At 22.9% G+C, this 5,103-nt stretch overlaps 1 long non-coding RNA gene across 1 annotated transcript; it reads left to right on the top strand.

Moving 5' to 3' along the window:
* The first annotated feature begins 63 nt into the window (after window positions 1-63).
* LOC111623858 lies at window positions 64-3,040 on the top strand. The gene is made up of 3 exons (XR_002756487.1): window positions 64-195; window positions 293-365; window positions 2,254-3,040. It is a non-coding gene; the product is annotated as an uncharacterized LOC111623858 (long non-coding RNA).
* The last annotated feature ends 2,063 nt before the right edge of the window (window positions 3,041-5,103 follow it).

Below are 5,103 nucleotides of genomic sequence, written 5' to 3'. Positions count from 1 at the left end.
ACAGTTCTTAATTTAAAGCAAATAAAATTAATTTGTGTTTCATTTTTGTACAGCATAAAATGTTTATTGTTATAAATCTACAAAGGCTATTGTTATAATTATTTCTACTGTTTATATTTATATCAGACTACACAGACCAGTTATATCTTTTTCTAGTTAAAAACCACTTTGTTTTTTATGTCACACTTCCTGAAAGTAAATAAATTTTCTAATTTTGTAGCATTGGATACATGAGAATAAAAAAATGCTAATTTGTTTCTTATCAGTTTAAAATTATCTATTAACTTTTCAGAAACTGTTAAAAGAATTATAGGGCAAAGTTAAACTGACCTGAAATCACCCATTTGTTATAATCAAAATAGAAAGTAGGACACTTTTATAGTACACTGTAGGATTACTAGAAATGTTATAAAGGAATAGAAGATATTTTTACAAATAAATTTATTTATTTTAAGTAAAAAAAATTGTGTTTATCATATATATATATATATAATACAATGATATGATATAAGATACAATGATATGATATAATTGTGTATATATATACACACACACATGCTGTATGTATATTGTGTACACACACACAAACTTATAATCAACAATAATTTGTTTTATATTAAACAATTAATTACAAGTAGTCAAATTTTAACAAAACAAGTCTCACTTTTTCAGATTGATTTAATGAATTTTCTAAAATACACATACCATAGAGATTATGTAAGAATTAATTATTGTTACCTTAAAAAACAATGACGCAAACTTATTTTTATAATAAACGCAAAATAAAATGATAGTTTCCTTGAAAGAAATGTATGTTTATATTTAAACTACAAAAGATTTGTATCATATAATGTGCATAAAAATAAACTATACATCATATTATCACACAAAAGGAACAAGAAAGAAAATAAATGTTATTCATGATGTTCCTGTAATAAAAGCAGTGGACAATTAACCTACTCAAATGTCACATCAAGACTAAACCAGAAAACTGCAATAAGGAAAAAATTCCTAAGTGATTACATAATAAGGAAAAATAGCTTGTGTTTTTAATTAAAAATATCTGAAAGTTCAACATCCTAAATTATAACAATCATTATTTAGTAGTTATCAATTTAACACTTTTCTATTAACTTATTATTATGGTTAATTTTGATACCAAAATTGATAATCATAGTATTTTTATTTGTTAATTTATATCAAATCTACTTAAAAAGTTAAAATTTTACTTCCAACATTTAAATTTATTTATTTAATAAAATTTTATTAATTTTTCAATTCTTCAAGTTAATTAATATGATAAATATAATTAAAAATTTTTAAACATTAAATAAAATACTTCAAAGAAATTCCTTTCTTCTGAATTTAAGTGAGAATAAAGTATATAAAAATTATTTACCATAATTATTTTTACTTAATAAATTTTTTTAATTGTTGTTTTTCAATTTAATTATATTTTATTCTAGTTTAAAATTTTATTTTCAATAATGTATGATATGATATATTTTATTTTTACATATTTTTTCTGTAATTTAAATGCAGTCATTACTTCTATAAACAACTCATTTAAAATTTTTAAAACCGAGTATAATTTTCATTATTACATATTTTTATTTATACATTTTTATACTTCTGATTACATTCTTATATACTGTATTTAAAATTTTAAGATCATTGCATATTTTAAAAGAGTTTGATACATAATTCATTAAAAGTGTGATCCTGAGGAAGTAATTCTAGTGATTAAAAATGCTTGATTTCAAGAACGTTGGTCCAGATGACATATTTAAATGTATAAATCAACCTCATAAGAATAATTTCTTCACTTCTAAATATGTCCAATTGCAATTGTTGATTGATAAAAGTAAATCATCACTTATTAAAAAACTTTTNATCTGACTACCCGGCATAATTGGTGACTGCTCCATTTTCATTTTTTTATGGTAGAGTACGGTTATTTTATGCTGCGGAACGAATTATATGTTTTAACACGTATTTCTATGGGAAAATGCGTTTCGTATAACGGACTATTCACTTAACGGACATGCACCTTGAACGGATTAAGTACGTTATACGAGGCACTACTGTATATTAATTATTACTGATGAATTAGATTTTATAATACAACTATAATTAAAATTTTAAATACATCATAAATTTCTAACATTTATATTTAAATAAGAATCTTATAAAAGATTATATAAATTTAAAACAAAAATATTAGGTTATATGTAATTATTTGTGTATTTTCAGATTAATGGTCCAATACTGATATAAATCTGAAGAATAGTAATTGTCAAAGAAACTACAAAATGTCTGCAAAAATTCTCTTAGTTGTTAGTCTGAAGCAAAATAACAATATCAATGTAGGTTTCATCAGACGATCATATTTTAGATAAATTTACTAAAATAAAGTACGACAATAAATCTGAATTTCATATTTAAAAATTGAAAAAACTATTTTATTTGAAATAAATTGAAAATTTTAACTTTTGTACCAAACAATTCGTGAAATATTGGAAATAGCCTGCAAAGTGTTTAGGAATCGTTCACCATGAAACAGAGAAAACCAAAGACCGGCAAACAAGTTAAACTAGTATTGTGTAATTATTTTTTACATAATGCACACTGGTTAGTTCAGTTTAATATTATAACATATTATTTTATTTGTAATATTTTTAGACATTTATATGATTTTAATGAAGATTAAATAGATGATATATTGACATGTTTATAGTAATTGGTAAAAACTCATATATTTTCTACATAATAAGATATATTGTGCATTAATATAAATGTATATATTTATTTTAAAATTCTACATCACATAAAAATTTAAAATTAAGCCATTAACCTAATTTGAAGTAGAGATTTGAATCTAATTAGAAAGCATCTTAGGTTTAAGACAGTGCGTCATTTCTTATTCACTTGACCTATTTTATAGGTTTAATCAGTTTTTGAATTAATAACATTAATAATCGACATATAATACATAAAAATACAGGAGAGAAAGCAAATTGCTAAACCAATTTAAAGTCAAAAGTTTATAACTTACACATATTTAAACCAGAATAAAGAATGATCTTTAAATAAGAGAGATTCTAAGTTTCTGTAACAATAGTAAACTACAAGAATATTTATTTAAATAATTAAATTATATTACTACATATAGTCTGTGGAGTAAAACAAATCTATTCCTGGAAATTTAAATTGCCATCTTAAGAGAACAAATTAATATAGCACATATGTTGAGGATAAATGACTTTTTAAATTAAAACACAAATTATTTTTCTACAGTATTAAATAAAAACAGTAATTAAACAATATTTATGGGAATACCATATCCACTGAAGGCCAAATTATATATCATATTGAATTCATAGATAACTTTTAAATTTTATTTAATTTATTTGGGAAAATTCTACACTTAGGAAATTTTTTTAGAATATGTAACTTGAAACTTTAATATCAGAACTGTTTCAATCATACTTTTAAATACTTAATACTTAATTTGAAATTTTTAAAATTTACAAAAAGAAATTCTAAAAATCATATGTTTACACTGACATTAATTTGTATTACAGTAAATGTAAACATATGATCTTTAAATAAATGCATAAACAGTGTAATTAAACTTGATTAAACTCAAATGAAGTTTCTTTTAATTCAGTTAATAATATATATGATAACTGTAATCTAAAATAGGGATAGATATTCTTCAGATATTAAATTTTTATTGAAATTTAAATTCAGTTATAAACTAATGAATCAATACTATTCAATTAATCAAAAAGCAAGCAATAGTTTAAATATAGTAAGATTTAATAAAAAAAATTTATTTTATATTAATATAAAATCCATTTTATCCTTTAACATGAAATTTTGCATTAATATAAAATTTTAGCACATTTACTTCTTTGAAAACTGGATGTATGTAATGAGAAACCACACAAATATACATCCATATCATTAAATAATTTTATTCCTTTTACTGACTTTGGGTATAATATTTAAATGATTTCACTAACGAAGAATATAATCAAAACACTTAGATGCAATGACTCTATGTTAAATTCAGAGGAACAAATACTAATATTAAGAAATCCAGTTTTTTTGTGAAGATGAGACCAGTTGTCCTAAAAAATGTTTAAATCATGATAAAAATGTAGACTCCTTACTATAAATTTGGGAAGATCTCACTCAACAATCTGAAAATATCTCAATTAACAAAAATCAGCAAACAAGAAAATGAAACAATGGATGAAACAGTCCAAAGAAATGACAGGCATGAAAAGAAGAGACATCTGTTCAAAAATCAAAAATTAATTGAAGTCGAGTTGCAGAAAATCAACAGTATAAATTGTTTTGAGATCAACAGACAATGTTTGTCATCAAAATGAAGACTAGCAACCAACTCAAGAAGTTGGTTGCTAGTCAAACAACTCCAATTACAACAACAACAAACAACTCCAATTACAGTTTGTCAAAAATAACTTTGAAAGAGGAGAAGGATGATGAAAAGTAATCTTCTCAGATATAGAATCTCGACCATCCCAATAGTTTTAAGTATTATTAAGCAGACAGGATAGTAGATCAAAAGCAATACTCAAAGAGGATGGCTGGCAATGCTACACTAATCACCTGACCATTTTATACTGAGGAACTATATTTTCAAATCATATTTTAAAATAATCAAATATGTACAAATTACTTGTCTGCATTTACTCTTTCGATTGTTAAAGTTTTTTTTTTCCTGTAGTATTTTTGTTTCCACTTACATTCCTCTTTTCTACTTATCAATTCCCTTTATGAAAACACTTTAGCCAATCAAATTAGATTTAAGAAAACATTAATGTCATTGGCAATTTTTCTTTCCTTGTACAACTTCATTAAAACATCAATTATAAATTAATTTTTCACTGTATTAAATATAATGAAGCTAATTATACATTCAATTTAAATTGGATAATTTATCTGATTCATAATACTAAAACAGAAATTGGCACTAAAAGTCTCTCATTTGACCAATTTAGTTCTTAATAAGCATTTAATTTATTTATTTTGAAAGATCTTTTTAATAAAAGTAATGCAATTAAATAACTT

The sequence above is a fragment of the Centruroides sculpturatus genome, unplaced genomic scaffold, assembly GCF_000671375.1.
Source record: "Centruroides sculpturatus isolate CEXI.00-Female unplaced genomic scaffold, Cexi_2.0 scaffold325, whole genome shotgun sequence".
Taxonomy (NCBI): Eukaryota; Metazoa; Arthropoda; class Arachnida; order Scorpiones; family Buthidae; genus Centruroides; species Centruroides sculpturatus.
This window is presented reverse-complemented; position numbering and strand designations above follow the sequence as displayed.